Source organism: Dreissena polymorpha, chromosome 7, assembly GCF_020536995.1.
Source record: "Dreissena polymorpha isolate Duluth1 chromosome 7, UMN_Dpol_1.0, whole genome shotgun sequence".
Taxonomy (NCBI): Eukaryota; Metazoa; Mollusca; class Bivalvia; order Myida; family Dreissenidae; genus Dreissena; species Dreissena polymorpha.
The window spans coordinates 89,008,271-89,031,583 of record NC_068361.1 but is presented as its reverse complement, the minus strand read 5'-3'; the positions used below and the strand labels follow the sequence as shown (position 1 = coordinate 89,031,583).

The 23,313-nt window shown below is 33.9% G+C and overlaps 1 long non-coding RNA gene across 2 annotated transcripts in view; it reads left to right on the top strand.

Moving 5' to 3' along the window:
- LOC127837947 (uncharacterized) overlaps positions 1–23,313 on the top strand; it is a 110,925-nt gene that overhangs the window by 9,296 nt on the left and 78,316 nt on the right. The window lies entirely within an intron of this gene.

Here is a 23,313-nt window from a genome sequence, read left to right as displayed (position 1 = left end):
CAAATAACATTTGTATGCCATGTATATGTAATTAAATTGTATTCTATAAATCCTCTGTTCTTAATAACAATTGTATCACATACTGCTCCAGTGAACGCTGGCGGAAGATGACTTGTGTAAACCGCCTCTCTCCCATACAACAGGAAGAAGGGTGTGAACTTGGTGCTGGAGTGCCATTTGGTGCGCTGGGCAAACAGAGCTCCACCAAGGTATTCATCCCAGTTGTTTTGATTCTCATTGACCATTTTCCTCAGCACACTAAAAAGATTTTTTAAATACCTGTTTACAATTCATTCAGTTATATATAATGAAAACAACATGTTTTAGGTTGAACAATTTATATTGTTTTTCCATTGGATGTTTGTGTAAATTCTTTTGATGTTTACTAGCTCGGCTGTTTTTGGAGAAAACCCGCTATATTGTCATAACCAGCTCGTCGGCCATCCGCTTTATGCTAAAACCTTAACATTGGCACTAATAAAAGACTAAAAGCTGCTTCCACCTACAACATTGGAACTTCATATGTAGATGCACGTCGATGAGTTCTACACGCCGCACCCATTTTTGGGTCACTAGGTCAAAGGTCAAGGTCACTGACCTCTTATATTCTTTTGACAAGCTTTCATTTATTCAAAACTGCACCCGCAGCCGAGCGTTTATCAGAACTGTACTTAATTAAATACATTAATCAATATGCAATAACTGGTGATTCAGAATAATCAACTTATTTATCAGTTTGCCAGTGAGTTGGTCACAGTTTATATGTATTCTAACGTGGTCGAGTCATTTACATACTTTTTGATGGTCTGGTTTGTCTTTTCATCCAGTCCATTGGTCTGTGGATGATAGGCCGAAGTTATCCGATGCTTTACATTCCACTCTTGGCAGAGTTTTTCGTTCACCTACAAAGACAAATGTTTTTGTTTTCCAATTTTAATTAATTATGCTCATATGCAAATTATTTGCCATTCGCACATTTTTTTTGTCTGTTTTTAGCTCAACTATTGAAAAAAGGTAAGCTCTTTCTTTCTTTCTTGTGTTTGTGCCAGCGTCAGCTTCAAAACTTAGTTAATTAGTTTGGTAAGCTGATTGCACAGAAATGGCTTGATGGATGTATTTCTCTTATCCAAATTACAATTCAGGCAAAGATTACTAACTAGTTTAATTATAGTAAATTGGTTAATATATTGGTCCATTGAACACTTCATATGAAATATGGAGGCATTTTTTTAACATAGTTCCTAGGGGATGACTTGAGGAATTTCATTCAAACTAAAAATGTATTCCTTATAAAATTAAAATGCTCCCTAGCTTTGATAGGCCAAGGTTGGGAAAGTGTGATTGCTATTTGTCAACATTAGGAGTCGTACAAAAAAAAGCTTGTAAAAAGACAATCTAGTTTGCAAGGGACATAGTATTTCGTGTTCAAACACATTGCTATGGGAGAAGGTGCATTGCTAGTTTACTTATATTGCAAATGGTTTTTATCTTTCCTTGTGACTTTTGTTAGAAAGCTTCTGTAATAATTAATGCTTTAACTACCAAGTAAAGTAATAAATGTGCACTTTACCTCATTTACAAATTCTCGGCCCTGATCAGTGAGAATGGCGTTCATAGCGCCATGAGTTGCAAACAGCTTTCTAAAACTTTTGTTGACATCCTTTGCAGTTTTAGATGGAATTGGGAACGCTTCAACCCACTTGGTGAAATAATCTGTTGCGGCAAAAATGAACTTGTTGCCACTGGATGTTTCTTGGAATAGGCCCATAAGATCTACACCAACCAGCTCGAATGGGTGAGAAACCTAGAATTTAAGGAACTTTTACAAACCGAACTTATCAGAAGAAAATATACTAATGGCTATGCATCGTGGACTCGCATTTTTCCTTAAAATGCAGTTTCAAAATTGATATAGAACAATCTATTTGTCAGAGTCCCATATATAGCACATTATACATTATCTGTTTGTAATTTGTACATTCATGTTACTTATTTTGTAATATGTATATTATACAATTGCTGTACATAGCATTTATAACATCATTTTTCTCATTGAATGTATATGGTCCTGGTGTTGTTGTCTCCGTCTTCGTCTGCGTCGTGCTAAAACCTTAACAATTTGTCAAGGTTTTGAACATTAGCTCTAAAATCAAAGTGCTTCAACCGACAACTTTGAAACTTCATATGTAGCTGCACCCTGATAAGTTCTAAATGCCACACCCAATTTTGGGTACTAGATCACAGGTCAAGGTCACTGTGACTTAAAAAAAACACTCTGTCAAGCTCTCATGTATTCAAAACTGCACCCTCAGCTGAGCGTGCCCGTTATGCTATGCTCTTGTTCCTTTATTGTCAGGTTCTTATCTGTTTTTACTGTACAGAGAATATTTTACGTATTGTAATACCTTTATTTGCTGGACTTCGGGTTTCTTGGCTGGGGTCAGACTTCTGACAAGCCTCACAGGTACTCACCTAAAATAACAGATTTTATTGTTTATTTATAATTTATTGTATTTGTGTGTCTTTATACGTATACAGTGATCTTAAGTAAAAGATAAATATATAATCACAAGTGAAAAACCAAAATATGTAAACCAAAATTTAAAAAAGCATGTGGAAATTATCAGATGCATGTCATAATTAGGCCTTATAGAGGTATAACAACAGGGAACTTTACGTTTAAATTGTTTTTGCACCGTACTCAAAAGATGTGTTTGTGACTGTTTGAAGAAATCTAAACTTACATTGTAATAAATAACCATTAATCAAGAAATTTGAAGTAAAGAAAGGATTACTTTTTAACCTCTACCATTCCCACCTTTTCCCTGATTTGTACTTACGTATTTCTTAATGTCCTCTATGAGCCCTGGCCACCAATAACGCAAGTTGATCGCCTCTCTAGTCTTGTTTATGCCACTGTGGCCACCAAAGGCACTTCCATGGAACTCATTAAGGATATTGTTTACATCCTTTTTCAATACAACCTTTGTACCATCGATCTTCCCAGGTGCAAATCTGTACAGATCACAACCTAAAACCAAATTTATGAAATACCTTGTTTTTTACATTATAACATATTTCATGAGTAAAAATCACAAATGTGTTTTCCGCATAAAAATTCCTTTGTATGTTAACTTTATGTTCAACAAAAAGCTTGGCTTAAATGAAATGGTTCAGGCATAAAAACGATATAGACGATGGGTTAGAAAATAGTACTTCCGTCTATTTTATTTCATAAAATGTGCAAGAAAGGCTTCATATGTGTTAATTATTGACTGTTGATTTTATATAACAAATATAGCTGAATTACAATGTAATGGGTCACAATCAGGTCTGCAATTGTTTTTTTCTTGCATACTTCAGAAAGGCTGTAACTGCGTATCTTATGCAATAAATACATTTGTATCGATTGTTATTGTTAGGCTGTAGAATATGCAAGTCAATGTTGTGACTAATTTTCTAACTATTCATCTTTTTCAACAAATATTGCTTACTTAAAATGTTATTTTTTTTTAAACAGGCACAAAAATGCTAAAAGCAATGTTTTTTGTATCCTTCGGTTAGAAAATAGTGTTTTTGTTGTTCATTTTTGTCTGTAAATTATGCAAGTCAGTATTCTTATGTGCTTCATATTCTAACTGTTCATCTAATTAAACAAATATAGGTCACTTGCAATGTTATTGTTTATAAACAGGCACAAAAATGCTAAAAGCAATGTTTTTTGTATCCTTCAGTTAGAAAATAGTGTTTTTGTTGTTCATTTTTGTCTGTAAAATATGCAAGTCAGTATTCTTATTTGCTTCATATTCTAACTGTTCATCTAATTAAACAAATATAGGTCACATACAATGTTATTGTTTATAAACAGCACAAAAATGCTAAAAGCAATGTTTTTTGCATCCTTCAGGGTTAGAAAATAGTGATTTTCTTGTTAAAAAGTTTATTTAGGGCCGTAAAATATGAAAGTCAGTATTCTTATGTGCTTCATTTTGGAAATGCTCATCTAATTAAACAAGATAGGTCACTTACAATGTTATTGTTTATAAACAGGAACTAAAATGCTAAATGTTTTTCGCATACTCGGGGTAAGAAATGAGTGATTTTGACGGGGAAAAGTTCATTTTTGGCCATAAAATAAGCAAGTCAGTATTCTTATGTGCTTAATTTTTATGCCCCCCTTCGAAGAAGAGGGGGTATATTGTTTTGCTCATGTCAGTCCGTCCGTATGTATGTATGTCCGTATGTCCGTCCACCAGATGGTTTCTAGATGATAACTCAAGAACGCTTAGGCCTAAGATCATTAAACTTCATAGGTACATTGATCATGACTCACAGATGGCCCCTATTGATTTTCAGGTCACTAGGTCAAAGATCACGGTCACGGTGAAGAGAAACAGTAAAATGGTTTCCGGATGATAAGTCAAGAGCGCTTACTCCTAGGATCGAATACTTGACAGGTACATTGGTCATGACTGGCAGATGACCCCTATTGATTTTCAGATTACTAGGTCAAAGGTCAAGGTCACAGTGACTTGAAACAGTAAAATGGTTTCCTGATGATAACTCAAGAATAATTAGGCCTAGGATCATGAAACTTCATAGGTACATCGATAATGACTGGTAGATAACCCCTATTTATTTTCAGGTCACTAGGTCAAAGGTCAAGGTCAGTGACAAAAAACATATTCACACAATGACTGCCACTACAACTGACAGCCCATATGGGGGGCATGCATGTTTTACAAACAGCCCTTGTTTAATTGTTCATCAACAAATATTGTTTTTATAGTGTTATTATTTATGACAGGCACTCAAATTCTTAAAGCATAATGCTTTCTTAAGATTAGCTAAGCAGGGCTTAACATTAACTGAAAAACCAACTTGCCCTATCGGGCAAGAACTTAGAAAATCTACTTGCCCTGAACTTAAAGCCACTTGCCCAAACATGAAATATCACATCAACTGTAAACCTCATATTTTTTATAAACCAAAATGATACACCTTAAAACCTTTTTTCTTATTGATCATTTAACACAATGATTACAGCAATGAAAGTCTAATTAAAGTACCTTAATTAAATGCTCTTTGTTTTTTGCACTTTTCCGGGCGGACAACTAGATTATAAAATTACTTGCCCGCACCTAACTTTTACTTGCCAGGGACAATAGGACAACCCTGCTAAGCGATTTTTTTATATTTAAATGTGGATGTTATGCAGTAAAATATGCAATTCAATATTCTTATGTGCTTAATGGTCATCTTATTCAACAAATATAGCTTACTTTTAATGTTATTGTTTATAAACAGGCACTAAACTGCTACAAGCAATGTTTAATGCATACTTTGGTCAAGACAATATTTATTTCTTATTAAGAATGTGTATTTTAGGCAGTTAAATATGCAAGTCAGTATTTTTTGTGCTTTTCTCAATGTTCATCTTATTTAACAGTTATAGCTTTCTTACAATTTGATTGTTTATAAGCAATGCAGTGTGATTCACTTGGTAAAATTGTCATTTATAGCCTTAAAACATGCAAGTCAATATAAACAGGCACTAACATGCTAAAAGCAATGTTTAATGCATACTTTGGTCAAGAAAATATTTATTTCCTTGTTAAAAATGTGGATTTTAGGCAGTTAAATATGCAAGCCAGTATTTTTTGTGCTTTTCTCAATGTTCATCTTATTTAACAGATATAGCTTTCTTACAATTTGATTGTTTATAAGCAATGCAGTGTGATTCTCTTGTAAAATTGTCATTTATAGCCTTAACATATGCAAGTCAATATATTTATGTGTACATTTTACAACTGTTAATCGTTTTAGACCAACACGGCTTGGATTTCATCAAATTGGACACAGTAGGCATTGAAAAAAACAAGAAAGTTTTAATCATAATAAACTACCTTTTACGAAGAACTTCTTTGCCTTGCTGCTGAAGTTGTCCCTTCGATTCTTGTCTGCCTCGGAGGAGTTCTCTTGCAAACGTTCAGGATAGGTGTTAGATTCCAGGAAGCACACAAGTTCTTGGTAATCACTAAAATCCATTATGTTCAGTTGCTTTATTCAACTTTTGATAACAATATTGCTATTGAATGATCAATGTGCATTCAGACCATGTGTTTGGAGCATATATACTTTTTCCCTGTAACTTCGATTGGATCATTGGACTGTACTATTTTCATTGGGTCACTGAAGTTATGAGTGCTATACCAAAATATCCCATAATCACCAACCGATTGGCCCCTCTCATGCCATGTTTACACAGGTCAAAAGACTCCACTTCCTGGCCCTGGTGAAACAGTCTCAACTTCATGACCCCTATATGGGAACTGTGTACTGGTATACAGGCCCCCATTCCTGACCCCTATCACAAAAGGTGTGAAATATCCAAACTGGGACATGTCAAAATAATGGTTGATGTCCAGTCTCTCTAGGCTTCACTAAATTGCATAATGTGCTTTTTTATTAAAAAATCTTTTTTCAATAATAATTTATGTCTTCGATACCTATCTTAGATTTTATACATGTACACAATTATGTTACCCAAATACATAATGGCTAATAGTTTCATGTACACATACATTTAACAGACTTACATAAATAATTGTTGGTTGTAAATACTGATAAAAGTGATATTTGTATTAAATGATACAAAAGCGAAATTACTATATATCCCAATTTTCATTTGATAACTGTATATGTAACCGTTGCATCAGCTCTTTTCATCTGATTTAGTTTGATTATATTTTGTATTTCAATGACTTAAAATTGCACTCATGTCATTGTATAAATATAGTAAGCTTTCACTGCAAATTTGATGTGAAATTAACGAAATATGATTCTTAATACTTGTTTGTAGTATGTCATAAACTGGGTTAACTTATCAATGCCATCACTATAGTTGTATAATAAATAATATAAATAATACATGCAATAGTTGTTATCATTGTCCTACATCTTCATCTCATGTATCTCATATATTTACTTTTCTCAGATTCTACCACCTCTTTTTCATACCAATTTGTGTATATTTAATGCCCAATGTTATGGTGATATGTACATGGTGGCAACCTAGGAGTGTAGGACATAAACCCTTTGGGTCATTAGCCCCTAGAACATTAGCCCCTTTGGACATTAGCCCCCTAGGACATTTGCCCCTTAGGACAATAGCCCCTACCTATTTTTACATTCATTTTAGGTACTTAATTTCATCTTGTTTTTAATTATTGGAATTAATGTTGTTGTTTTTTTAAACAGCAACAACAACACGTTATGTTACTTATGTATCTAATTATAAGGTAATTTTAGACTTCTGGATGGTGTCAGATAGCAAAATGTTGGCAAAAGAGTCCAAAGAAAAAAATATTAAAGAAATTGTTAAAAAAATACACAAAAATGTATGTGTGTGGTACAAGCTATATATTGTTTGTTTTTAGATATGAAATTTAAAAAATGGGGCTTTTGTCCTAGCGGGCTAATGTCCGTACACCGCAATCAAGACGAAGTGCATATGTCCAAGAATGATAACAACTGTCTTAACTAAAATTTGATGGGGGGGGGGCATATTAGACATTAGCAAAGAACAGCACAAAGACACTTGCCACAAGTTATTGAGCATCCCGAGGAATATACTGGATTAAAGCATTTTGAGGGTTAAGGGAAAGTGTTAAGCTTGAAACGTCACATTTGTCTCTATTATACATGAACAAGTCATTAGAATATATTACTATTGCTAAAATTGCTTAATGTTATAATTGTGCATGTTCAGTATGTCTGGTGCATTACAAATAGTGTCTAGTTTATTTTCCACATTGTCAGGTACAAGTTTAAATAGGCAACATAAGTTTTTGAGATTTTATTAATAAATAACAACACAACTGTTACATATTTTAGGAAACAATGGTTATTCTTTTACTACTATACTAAAATTCCAGTACTTGAAATTGGAAATGAAATGATCAGCAATGTAAAAATGATGCAGATAAACACTACATAGATTGGCATGTTAACAAGTTCACTTGATACTTCACATGTGCATTGGCCTTGTACAGTAGATACCAATTTTATGAATTGATTTAGGTTTTAAGATTGCATTGTGATATTTAATGCTGCATACAAATTATGTTAATGTTATGTCATGGAATGAAATTAATGTAACTTGATATTAATAAAGAAGTCATTATGACCTAGTGTTATATTTTATACAAAACCTCATATTGAGGCACTCAACTGCATGCACGTGTTATTTCTTCTTGAATGGGTTTAGAAGAGGCCACACGCACGAAGTAAAAAACAGGGTTCCCAGCTTATTGTATGAACAAAATTCCCTGATTTTTTCCTGATGGAAATAAAAATTCCAGGATCATAATTTCGACCTATTTCTTGTTTTAGAAACCCTCAATAAATAGCAGTTGGTTGCAGACATAACTAAGCTACATGTATACTACAAACCCACCATAGCCAAACAAAGGATTCGATTTGCTGTTTTAATCGTATAGATTCTCGACACAAGTTGGGAAAGTCTGACCAAACAAAATTCCCTGATTTTTCCCTGATTTTTCCCTGACTTCAGGAACTGTTCACGAATTCCCTGACTTTTCCCTGACTGGAAAAGGTGAAAGTCTTTTTCCAGGTTTTCCCTGATTTCTAGGTTGGCTGGGAACCCTAAAATATTTTATAGACTTGGATAGCTATATAACTGATCAAATAACTTCCTATCCGACATGTGCCAAATTAGATGGGGAGGGGGGGGTTGATATAAGACATTAGCAAAAAACAGCAAAAACGTGTATCACAGTTTACTCTATTATACCCCGTACATGAATGGCTTCCTATCTGAACATTACAATATAATGCTGTTGATAGTCTAGCAGCGTAATGTTGAATAATGCATTTGCACACTTAAGTATGTGGTGAATTACAAGGTTTTGCTATAGCCATATGAGGTAAACTGCCCCACCACCTGGTGGCCATGTTTTTCAACAGACCATAACCATTTCCGAACAAAGCAGAGCTATTATAAGAACAAATGATCTGACCAAGTTTAATGAACGTTGAAGTATAAATGTGATTTCTAGAGTGTGAAGGTTTTACTTTAGCCATATGAGAAAAGATTCCCCCTAGCGACCATGTTTTTCAACGAACCCGAAACATATTCGAACACAGCTGAGATATCATTAAGACATATGTTTGCCCAAGTTTCAAGAAGATTGAACAATAAATGTGACCATATTTTTTTTTGTTTATTTTGATCTAGTGACCTAGGTTTTGACCTGGTGTGACACAGTTTCAAACCCAACAAAGATATCATTGGGACACATTTTCTTAACATGTTTCATGGCAATCAAGCAATAAATGTTCCCTATAGTGTTAACAAGGAACAAGGGACAAAATTGTCACAACAAGGTTTTTACAAAAATATATTTATAACAAACAAATTTGTAGTATTGATATCCCCCGCCAATATGCTTCTGGACACAAATGTTATATTTGACACTCAAATAAGCATTTGTTCAATATACAAAGGGCCATAACTCGGTTATTAACAGATGGTGTACAATGCCATTTGGCGTGCACCATTATCCTATTCATATATATACGCATACCAAGTTTCAATGAAATACGCCAAAGTACTTCCAAGATATGGCGCTGGGCGGACGGAAAGACGGACGGACGGAAGGACAACGCCAAAACAATATCCCCCGATGGCGGGGGATAACAAGGGCTTTGTCATACACGTGACATAATTTTGCCCCCACATGCTGCATTGCAACAGAATATTTTGCATGTTGTCTTCACAAAACATGCATTAATATGCACTAAAATAACTGGACTCCTTCGAACAATCAACTCTCAATCAATACTGTGTTACATCAGGGTTCAGTACACTACGACGGATACAGTAGCAAAATGTAGAGAAATTCGATACACCACTTACTATCTCGGTTCAATACATTTAGACAATGAAAGCAACACGATGAGCATTATTTGATATGTATAACATAAGTTTAAATACTTAATGACGAGGAACAAAATACACATTGCTTGATTTAATGTTTTTCCAAATCAAATTAAATAACATGTTTCAGCTTTAACATGGGGTCTTTTTCAAGAAACTCAAAATTTACAAATGAACAATGAAAACTATCTGCGTTTTTTTCCTTTCACCAAAGATCTATAAATAAATTTGTTTATTGATAAATGTTTGCTTTCACCAATAGAATGGAAGAAACATATGACGTCATCATCTTAGGGGGCGGAGTCGTTGGATGCGCATGCGTATTCGAGTTGAAGTCACGAGGCTTTTTCTGTCTATTGTTGGAAAAAAAACCAGCACCTTGCTGCTGAAGCGAGCTCGGGAAACAGGTGTGACATTTCCATTTCATTATCTTATAAATTCTCATATTCAGTATGCAGAACTTGGTACGTATTTTGTTATCATTTGAATAGTTTTTTGTCGGCTTAACTAATCAACACAGACAAAAAATAATCAACACACACAATAGTATCCTGAATGATGTATAACAAATAACACGAAAAATAGCATATGGTTAAATAAATCAAACAACATTATTATAAGAAGAAATGCTATTAAATACGGGTTATATATATACGTATGGTATTGCATTTATCATCATTACTTTTATCCATGCATCGTATTTATTGAACGTATCCAGTGGGATGCTCCACACCGGTTTTGACGCCACGGAGGGACTCGAACTGGATTGTATTCAGCGATGCCAAGCGCGAGTTTTCCTGCTGTTGGACAAACTAGGAGTACCAGTTAACCACATTGGCGCCACTATGGTAGCATTGAATAAACAACAGGTAAGCACTTCGAAACATTGTAATAGTATTCGTTATTGTCAAAATATGTTATAAATTACAATCACTGAAAGATGTGCCCATAGGCTATCTGTTATTAATTGTCATGGCTTCTTTGTAACCTGACCAGTCTGTATTAACATTTTTTAATTTTCAGTTCTACTCAAGTATTTCGTATTTTTCAGCTTGAAAGGTTTCCACAAATAGTGGCCAACTCAAACGCCGCCAAATGCACGACCATACGGGAACTTAGCTGCTCAGAACTGTACAGAAGGGAACCAAACATCACGTCCGGGGCGCTAGGCGCTCTCTGGATTCCGGGCGAAGCAGTCACCGACCCGTGGCTGTTTCCGGTCCTGCTCGCTAACGATGCGCGTAAGAAAGGTGCACGCATTTTACTTCGATCACGTGTTTGCAGCGTAGTCAGGAATACCGAGAAGTGGATCGTGGAAACCACACGTGGAACATTCAATTCAAAATGCGTTGTGAACTGCGCCGGTCTCTATGGCGACATAGTTAACATTTTGGCGGGAAAATCGGATTTTAGATAGAATCATGTTTGTTTACAAAAAACATATATTTTGAGTTGTCTGTTGTGATCCCGAAAACAATCTTACAAATCCTTAAAATACTTCAGGTTTATTTTACCCACATTTATTGGATTTATTTTTAATAAATATTACATTTGAACACACTATAGATAAAATTATCCAATCAATTATCACAGGATCTTACCACGAAAGGGTCAGTACACAGTGTACTCAAACTCAGCGAAGAACCTGCTAAACTCCAGCATACTTCCGGTACCGAGTGACGTCACAAAAGGCGTCATAGTTTTCCGTTTAGGTATATTTAATGGATTAGTTTATTGATTACAATATTTTACAAGAAACTACTACGCTGGTAATGACCTGATATAATTTTGCATTGATATTTTATTTTATATCAGGGCAGTAGGCGTTTTTATCAAAGCACTATGATAATATCGGTCTGATATAATGGTACCAGATATATTTCCCAACAGTGCAGCATTCGTTTATATCAGTCAATAGTACGTGTTAATTTAAATTAGCTCTTTCGTCATTATTTTCAGTAGAAATTAATCAAATTAAAAACAACAGTTTGAAACCAAGATGTAATACTTTTTACTTTAAACATGGAAAGACTCCCCCCCCCCCCAATAAAAACAGATTTTATAAATAATTGCAAACGATAATCAATTCATTCACGCTTATAATGCAACGACAAAGCGACTGCATATTTCTTTATATGTAAAAAGTTGTTTGATGAACAAAGACACATTTTAAGCCTTTTCATTTTACGATACTTCAGGCTCGGGATTATTAAAGGAACGCCTCGTATTTATTTCAATGTAAGCACAACCGGATACATTACTTAATGGTAGGGCAGTAACCTGTTATTCTCTAGATATACCATCAATATAGTATTGTTAATGCTATGACATTATTTGATATTTTAAAAGTACAGGTGACTCCATCTAACAAACACGGATTTAATAAAAATTGACACAATATATCTGTTTTTTATCATCACATATTTTCATTGTGGAAGCAACCGTTATAAACATGGGATTCAAGTCGCGACTTTTCTCCAGAAATAATGGTGCACATATGTCACAGTTGTAAATATTTACTGCTACGTTGACAATAAAATCGGACTAAAATTGTGGGTTTTAATGTTTGAAATGCAATGGACATTATTCGCAGCGTTCTCATTTTTTAGTCTATGACAACGTAATCGTTGGGCCGACATCAGAGAATGTTGACAGCAGACGACAAGCACCCGTGGATGAATCCATTCGTCTGCGTCTCACAGAGGTAAACGCTAGGATACGGTGTCATAAGTGCATATTTTTCTCAGCAGGCATAGGGCACCATTTCTTTTGACAGCCGAATTAAAAATGAATTCTCAGTCAATAAACGGAAGCTATTTGTTTTGAGCTTTTTTGAACAACTAAATCGAATTTATAAAGGAAATAAATAGCTCTTCTTATTTTTATATTTAACGCAGTGTTCTTTTTTTTTTAGCTAATACCACACACGGCGACTCGAAATTGTATTTTCATGTTAATATGATAAATAAATTCACTTGGTAGCCCAGCTTATTTTACGTTCACTTTCATTTTAATAATATGATATCGAAGCTATGAATGGTCGATACAAATGTCGTGAGAGGGTGACCTTTCACCGCTCTTACTGTAATTTGAATGCGAAGCGTATTTATGATTCTGATATGATTTCGACCAGATTGCCGCCAAAGTGGTGCGAGAACTACCCTCACATCCGGTGGTCTCTCTGTACACAGGAGTCAGACCCGCCACTGATGTGAAGGATTACATCATATCCGCCGAGACAGACAGGATGGCTTGGTTTATGTTGTTTTAATTTGTTAAGTTTTACGATTATAAATGTGATAAAAGTGGTTGTTATTAAAGATACATGATTTTGGGCTTACGGTTGTTGTTGGTACTATCGACTCAAATGTATACGTCTTATCTACTTATATATATTGGAGCTTTACAATTAGAATTCAAGTCGACATGCATATCAGGTTGGGTTTATTTTTATAATTTATGTAAGTGCAAATACTGCAAACAATGCTTTTCTTGGCACTTTCGAACAAACATAATTAGGTTTAAACTATTGACATCGAAATGGTAACGATATAAAACAGAAAACCGTCGCGCGCATGCGCAAAAAGAATCCCTAGTAAGCTTCTCGTTTATTTTTTGTGAAGCGAACCCGCTTTCTAGTGGTAACACACTAGCGCCAAGACTCAGTGATCATAGGTTTAATGCCCGCTAAATCTTAACTTATATTTAATCGTCTTACGAACTAAATTTAAACCGAGGTGTATTGTAGTAGGAGCGTAACAGAGAGTACTCACAAAAACAAGCGCCCGTGTTCATCAACTTCTTATTTTACTTTAGAGTGACGAAAAGACTTAGAACCAAGAACATTCTTTCAGTTTTGGATATAAACAGGCAATACATTTTATTGTGTCCTAAATAAATGGTTCTTATTGAAGTATTGTGTATTTGGAGATATTGCATTTCAGGCCATATTAAACTGTGTTCCACTGTTAGAACAACCCAGTTTTAAGGGATTATTTTTAAGACGTAAGTCTTTTAATTGGTTGGTGAATATATTCCCGGGCCGTCTCCAGAACAATATTTATGATATTCATAAAATGTAATACACAATGCTTGAATAATTTGTATCGCTTATTCAGAAACTGGATAACAGTTGGTGGCATTCGCTCAACCGGTCTATCGGGCTCACTCGGTATCGCTGAAAAGGTGCACAGTCTGGTGAAAACGAGTCTTAACATTGAACCAGACAGAGGTCAAAGTTTATTTATTTCTAAACCGGATGTGTCGTTTACCAGATATGGCTCAGCCATTGTCGATGGTGTGGAACATTTTATAACTCATCCTTTGACTTTCGCTAGAAGAATGGAGTATGTCGCTAATTCAAGAATGTAAATGAACACTGTTTTAATATGTTTTATTAAATTAAATATGATATTAATATCGTCTTCAACAGTGTCATATTATGACATTATTTTGTTTTATTTCTGGTATACCTAATGCTGTTTAGGGGGCTTAAATATTTACCATGCACAATCAGAAGACATTCAGAAGACGGAGTCTTGTATTCATAACTTGCAATTATTTCTGATCATAATTTGCTTAATAGACTTGCTTTGTTAAATATATTGCCCTTTTTGTCTATTTCTATACTTGGGAGAAATAAACGAAGTTTTTGTTCTGTTCTGTTTTTTGCGTACCATACAATTGTTCAATTATAATTCAGACCCCATTTTTCACGTTGACACACTCTTATTCTCACAAAACATTGAAGTTTGTTATTTCTGTTTATATGAGTTCTCTGATAGTATTAATATGAGAGTCAGCCACGTCGATAATAAAACAACTTCCGAATGAACTTTTCAACAATATGTCAGGCAAATCATTTCGGACACTTAATTAACTCACATATTCCTTGCTTAGACTGTGTACCAGCAATAAGTGCACATGCAAGTCACTTACAAGTGTCATACTTGAAACTGAGGTCGAGGGCAATCGCCGTAGAAATGATTTCATGATCAATTCCCACACAAGGTCGGTGATCCAACACGGGAGTCTCGGATTTGCTGTTCAGCGTTCTACCAACTGAGCTAGCTGGCAATGTTACGTCTTTGTGAATTTTGCATATTAACCGTTTTAGTTTTGTTGTTTAATCGGTGGATGCGTTTCAGCTTGTAGTTAACAATATGCACTCGGTTTAAGAGTTTAAATAGTTCAGACTAATTGTTTTGCTATAAGAGTTTCCATATATATGGGCAATACTCTATGAAAAGGGGGGTTAACGCTTACGGGTCGTCCCAGATTTGCCTGTGCAATCCGCATACTGTTTTTAGTTTTAAGAAAGTCTCTTCTTAGCAAAAATCCAGTTGAGGCGGAAAGTGTCGTCCATGATTAGTCTGTGCCTGTGCAACACTTAACGCACATGCATTAAACCCCATTTTCACAGAGCGCGGTTTATAAAGTATCTTTTTTATGCAAACAACTACTGTTTTCGTATTCGAATTTAAGAACAAAAGTAAGTGTTCTTTTTGATGGCTGCATAGGTCATAATCCTTTTTAATATGTTATCTAAAATAGATTAAATTTATACATTTGATAATTTTATCGAATTATAGATTGTATATTTTTACGCAACTTTAGCGATTCTTTTACGTGTTCGTATACCTGCACCATGTTAATTTGGATGGTACTCACCATCCCGGTTACGTGAAGTTTCCTCCGGGTACTCCTTCCCCCTCCCCCCACACACAACACATGGCCACAACAAATGTCAACAATCTTTCAGTAACAACAAAATAGCTACAAAATGCAGTAACAATTCAAAATTCGTCCCAACTTTCGTGCGTCTAGTAAGTTAATTAGGTAGGAGTGCTGGGGCACACTCCAGATCCACACGTACTGTATGAAGCCTATGTCTGGGAAAGGACCTCATAAACTTATAAATACATACACAATGTTTGTAAAACTTGTGTTTTCAATCTTTTCAATGTTTTGAATTATATTTTTGCTATAAATTCCGAATCTTTACAAATACAGTTTTATTTTACACTATAAATTTCTTCATTGCTTTGATGTGGAAAAGCGTCTTAGGGAATACGCGCCGCCATAGCATTCTTATAAAAATGTACCCTGTTTTATTTTGTTCCAAGAAAAACAAGACAATGACACTTTGTTATACTTTATTTCTAACTTTCAAGTAAAGAATGACACTTATTTTATATTTATTGCTGGTTTCCAGGAAAAAAAAATGAACCTTTTACATTTGGATTGACACTTAAGTTGGTCTCAGATGCTACAAAAACACATAAATATGAAAAATGAAATCTAATACATCTGCCGTGGATGGGAAATAAGACGTTACATATATCTGTATATCTATATTAGGACCTAATAAAGCCAATAAACTACAAATGGGGATGATACCAGTGTTCGAAATGTTCAAGAAATCTGATTTGTGTTCATATAACAATGCGTCATCGTCGCGCTTATTTTACGACTTGAAGTTATTTTGCTTTTCACCAGAGAATTCTTTTGTTGTATACACGATACTGAAATAACAACGGTAGTTATTTAGGTGTTTTATTGTCAATTAAAGTGTTTCAGGTAAATGAACTGACATCTTATTTTAGTAAAGATATTGACCAATGAAAATTTAATTTTTAGGTATAACTTACGATTTAAAATAAATATGTATTTGTTAATTCGGATAGTCATTGAAAGTACCATTTTTTTAAATTCTAGATCAATGGACATATTTCCGTTATATTGAATAACTTATTATCACCATCACACAACACATGTATGGGCCATGCTCTGTGAAAAAGGGGTTTAATGAATGTGCGTAATTTGCACAGGCTAATCAAGAACGACACTTTTCGTTTTTATGATATTTTTCGTTTACAGAAAGTCTCCTCTTAGCAAACAGCAAGTTAAGGCAGAAAGTTTCGTCCTTGATTAACCTGTGCGGACTGCACATGCTAATCTTGGAAGACACCTTACGCACATTCATAAAAAAACCTGTTCACAGAGCGTGGCTCATATGCAAAGATCCTTAAAGAACCTGAAAAAACTTTGGTCGAATTAACAATGCCCTTCGATAGAAACTAAGAAACCATGGTTGACAAAGTATTTAAGTCTTTTTAATAGACCTGATTTGAATTATGCAGTTGTAATATTTGTTTTTATGTTTGGGTTGTATTTATATCCGGCTGTTTAGATTTGTATTTATATAACTGTTTAATATACCATTTAAATTGTATCAATAACAACATAATCTCGAGCCTGCTAATTAAGCGAGTAATTTGTTTTATAATGCTTTTGCTTTATCCGTATGTTGTAAATAAATAACACACCAGCTTATAGTAATACCCAGAAATAGTAATCGAAACATGAACTCATGGGAATTCATTTCTAACGGCCGAGGAATAGAATTAATTGTTGAATTCAATGCCCGATATATTTAGCAAATTGCTCGGAGGAAACTTTATTCAGACGAGATTTTACGATTATTTAATTTAGAAATGTGTTCGATCGAACAACGATCCCAACCAAGAATCCTCTTCTATCATATTGTTTGACAATGAACTTGAGGTAGCGAATGAATACCTAACCTACTTTCTTTTGGATTTAAGCTATATAATTTTGCCTAAAGACCGAGTTAAGACCGAATCAGAACAAAATCCGTCACATCGAGACCGCATCACAGGCATTTTATTATAATTCTACCCCTCTGCATTTGCAATTCAATATAAGATATATACACATTGATGCTTCATACACTTCATTATAATGAGGTTTCGAATTCACTGAATGTTGGCAATCCGATAAGAATTGATAGTAATATAGATATAACTTAAATTATCTTACGTTTTACAAGTATAAAGTGTTTATAATATATGATATCAACGGTTAAAAAATATCATCAATTAGTAGTGCATGTATTATGGATAGCTAATAATATAACTTGTTTGAAATAACTCTTTCCTTTAAATATAAACTTTGCAAAAAAAAAGACGAATAGCGTAACACTGAAATATCTTCCCCTATTAAATAAACCTAAATTTGGTAACAGTCTTTTGTTGTTGAATTATTCTGATACATGTATACTGTTATGGACTCCAAAAAAGACACAAAGAGGAACCAATATATACATACAATTTTGTTAGAAAAATGGCGCTTGTCAGATGTTTATTACTGATATTTAAATGAAGTATATTTTTCAATAAACTTTTATCCAAGGAAGACTATAAAACATATCAACATTCCCTCGGCTAAATCAGCATCCATTTTCAGAAACCGAGAGAACAATTTGCCGTGAAAGGGTGGGGTGTTTTGAATTTATATGAACGGAGTGAATTTATAACGCCGTATTTAGACAAATGCGTGGACAGAAATGAGCGAAATACTTTTCCAAAAAGGTGTTATTATCTCCGTTTTTACCCTCATAGCTCTTATTTATTGTAATAGCCAAATTAAGAGATATGTTATAAATATTTTGACGTTTGCCAATCAATGTGTCCACTTGATCGTTTAAATCATAGTTACTTAAAAGCGAACTAAGAAAACATTAATAAATTACAGGGACCGTCAACCACTAATTACGAGAAAAGAAAAGTTATAAAATACCGTATTTTTTACAATTACTAGTTTACATTGATTAAAAAATCACGACTGGTTGAAAAAAGTTGTTAAGATTTTATGTTTTCATAAATTCGGTAATACAGTTTTACTGAGTATGTGTACCAGGTAACTACCAGTTAACAATAAATTACGCAAGTATATTGATCATCATCGTCACGTGGTAAACCCAGGAATGCAATTTGTGCATGCGTAGTGAATTGTATATATTTTATATATAAAATGATCAATCTACTTGCGTTATTTATAGTCTGTATATCGTTATGTAACCTATTTTCGCGATGTACTTTCGATTTCACATCGCGAAATTTTATAACCGAATATACTGAAAATATGAACTTTGTGTGTGTTGTCGATGTGTTTATTGTATTCACAAAGTAAAATTACATACCGATCGTGAATATTTTCCGTATATAAACTATAAATAAATTAGTTATATTGGCATTGGGCTAAATAACCGGAATATCTTCTTGTATTGGCAACAGATGATTTTATTTATCAGCTCACTTCTTGTGTAAGAATAGTGTTTTACACCTTACTTTTCAACAAAGCAACATAGTTGAAACAAAATTATTGGTTATCGCAGAGAGGTCACGATTACATACCGCGGTAAATCAATTATTCTAAAACGAACAACGTTTAGTATACTAAACACAATATTCCGTTTCCCAGGTTAGATATAGTAGCGGCAAGCGACATGGGACTTGATCTGAAGCCGTATACACGAACAAACTGTTATGCTTTCATCATAATTGTTTGCAACATTACATTTTCGACTGTTTTTGTACTTTTTTTAAATTCACAGAAATAAGTAATTATTCAGATCAAAAGAGCTTTAATGAAATGTTACTTTAATCTTAAATATGTTAGGCTCTATTAAATAAGAATAATTGAACTACAGAACCAGTATTTTCAGAGATTGTCTTTTCCGCTAGTCTGGTATTTATGGCAAATGACCAATGGCCTGACCAATACAGGAAAATATCAACATTAAACATTAAAACAGTGGTTTACGCTTTGGAAAGGTCGATGTAAAGAATTGGTTGCTTAAACCAATTGATGGCTTGCCTTATTTATTTTTTCACGTAATTGCAACATTTCAATGTTGACTGTTTTTTGTACTTTATTAAAATTCGCTTACATTCGTATTTATTCAGATGAAAAGAGCTATAATGACATATTACTTTAATCTTATATCTGAAAAGCTCTTATATATAAGAATAATGGAACTACAGAAACATTATTATCAGAGATTGTCTTGTCCGCTAGTGTGGCAAATGATCAATGGTCTATTAAATAGAGGACAATACATACATTTAACATTAAAATATGATTAAAACGGCGGTCTCCGCATTAGAAAGGCCAATTCAAAGAATTGGTTGCTCAAACCAATTTGTGGATTGTCTTATTTTAAACTGAGCCCACACGTAATCCCACAACACATGCGTGCAAATAAACATAAACCATATCATCTTAATTCACATGAAAAAAGTATTAATCAAGAGTCAGATTAAGGTTCATGGGGGGGGGGGGGGATAAATTTCATTAAAACTTCTCTTTGGTTTTTCTTCATTGAATTTGGTACAATATGGTCAAACTATATATCATTTTAAAGCTAAAGACGGATAGAATAACATAAACACATTTTTGACATTCAATATGTGTGTGCTTTATTCATATTTTTGTTTAAAACCAATACATTTTTATACTAATTTACAAAATCTCAATCTAAAGTTAGGAAGGATATGCACTACCTTAAGTTGAATAAATACAAAGCTATATACATATACAAGGTCAAGTTAGCAACATTTCACAGAAAATAATTGTCATAAAACAACAAATGAGTTTTTATTCAACTGCCTTTTTTGGATAAATATCCTAAACAAAGTTCTAAAAATAACTAAAACTTAACTACTTTTTAAAAATCCAGGTACGGTGGATAATAAGAGTCACAATTATATTTCAAAGGCTTAACAGTTTTGTTATTTACCTCTCAGCCAAATTGCAAATTTTACACCATCTCAAATTGAAATACATTGCAGACGACATATAAAATTGTAAAAGAATATAGAAATTGGCCAAACTATTGATTTTATAGTTCGATTCCTTCTAGCCATTTTAAAAGCGTGGCCATCGCTGTGATCCGTAGAAAAACGTGAAAAACAAATCGGTCGAAACCACGTGCAGTGGTGAGAAAACCGGGTATGTGTATACACATACCTGAGAAAACACATGTACTTATTTTGACAATTGTGTTGTAATAGTAAAACAACTATTAACATTAATCAGCAAGAGATCGCACTAAATAACAGAAATGACCACGCAGAGATATCATCACTTACCCTATTGCAAATATTTTCCAGCTGAAAATTGTCCCCCACACGTCTTTTTTAGTTTATTTGTTTTGTTTTTCTGTAGCCGTCGTGCATCTTACAGAATATCCATTCAACTTCCGTTGTTTTCACTTTCGTTATTAAAAACTCCGTTTAAAAGAATTATTTCTACTTTTAGATTGTTAAAGCGATGTATTATTATATATTATTGATAGAATTGTATACCGTGATGAATTGAACGGAGTTATATATCGATCTTTCTGTCAGTCTGTAAGCGTACTATTTGATGCGCAATAATATAAGTACATTGATTCGACAACGATTGTTAACATTGGTGAAATGCTTCTTACATAGTTATTCTTTTGAGTGTTTATGAGGTCTGATCGTGCAGTTTGCAAACATCAAAGGAAAGATTACAATCCAATGCATTTGTCATCATCAACCGTTTGGAATGTCAATTAAGCGATGAGTGAGTTTTTAGCATGTTTCTTTCTATTTTATTAATTTAAAAATGGATGCCCCCATGTTGATGAAATGACATGTGTTCGAGTTTTGATATTTTTAGATATGTAAACTTTTTTTACTATTAAAGCGTAACTTGCCCTCGTCAATGTCGATATTATTCACTAGTTATATAATTTTCCGCCGAAATACGTGGAATAAACATGATTCAGATTTTTGAAAAAAATGTATATTTTAGTGTTAAAATCGCTTTGTAGTTTGATTGATTTTGTGGATGTTATGATACGTTGATGTACAAAATTGGTAGCAGTTTGAAGGAAAAACATCCTTTCAAGCATATATGTATACATTTTCAATGTGGCACTCTTCCTTTAGTCAAATTTGAGTTAAATGCTAGGGGTCCCACATTTTTCAAAATGAAGCCTCTACATGAACCTTAAATCACAATGTCGTACTTATTCGCCATGCATCTCAGTAAATAGTAGTAATAGAGCGCATACAAAGCTCCTTGCCGGTATCTTTAGGCGTATTTGCATGATACTTACATTAAAAAAAAGACATAGAATAGGTATTTAATAAATTATTTTAATATAGAAAGCTTTACACGTCATACTCGGAAAGACTTGCGCATGTACACACTATGTAATTTTCATAAAAAAACTGTGGATATCTCTTTATAAGACACGAGGATGCAAAGCTTGTTTCAATCAATAAACACAAATAAACGTGTGCGCATCGGTTAACACGCAAGTACTTATCGCGGTATGTACATTTTGTGTCTGGATCGTAGTTAGTGTCCTTTCAGAATAATGCGTTTGTTTTTATTGTGGAGTTCTTCTATTTCAACTGTATTTGTGTCAGTTCACGGCGGCCAGTGTACCAAGTCACACATTTCGTGGTAATGAGTGCACCGACTTATGCCAGTAAATGACGATTGCCTTACTTGAATTAGATGTAGGGTGAAAACGGCCGTTGAAAGGTTTTCGTGACCAATAACCAAATAAGCTATGTTTTAGGACAGGGTATCAAACCCGCCATCCTTCTGCTAAGCCAGCCGACCGAATCATTCATTGTTATAAAAGTTGTTAGTCTGACATTTACTCCACTACTAGATTATGCACCATAATTAGATATGTTTACCTATGACAAATTCTCATATCGTAATAACTCTAAGTTTTCGGACACTTTTATTTCATATCCGAAAATTAAGACACAGAAATAATAAAACATATAGGTGTCGAAAATTAAGAGAAACATAATTAGGTGTTCAAAGAGTTAGAGACATTTTAGAATATTCAATTGACATTTTTTAACCAATAATACTACGTGTTTATAAAAGACCACGCCGTTTAGTATAAATTACTTTTAGATATGTTTTACTTTAAGCTGTTGGGTTAAATCATTGTCAGTAACCGGTATACATGTATCTAGATATTTACATAACAACGCAAATTGCCTAAGGGCACTTGTCTGTCAGGTTGTATAACCTAAATCCGGTTGTAAAAATGCATGAACGCATAAACGCAATAGGGCATAACTCTGGTAAAAAGGCATGGAAAATACACATTTCAAAAATTTATTGTCATTAATAATGGGCGGATACGTGTATGCCCGAACATGACGAGTCACGAATAAATTAAATAAATAATATAATAAATCACGGCTAAATACGGGATGTCCGAAAATTTAGTGTCTCCGAAAACGTAGAGTATTTACGGTGCATACATTAAAGCAACCGTTTTAAATGTCATTATAAATTATGACCAATGCAGTATGAGATACGATGATACGAGTATATTGCTCTTTTGTTTTTGAAATCACTGCCTCTGAGCTATGATGGACGACGAATAACATGTTCAAAAGTGTACCAGCGATGCACGTTCGATAAGGATTTTCCAGGATTTTTTAATATGGTAATGGACGAAAGTATTCCCTCATAAATTT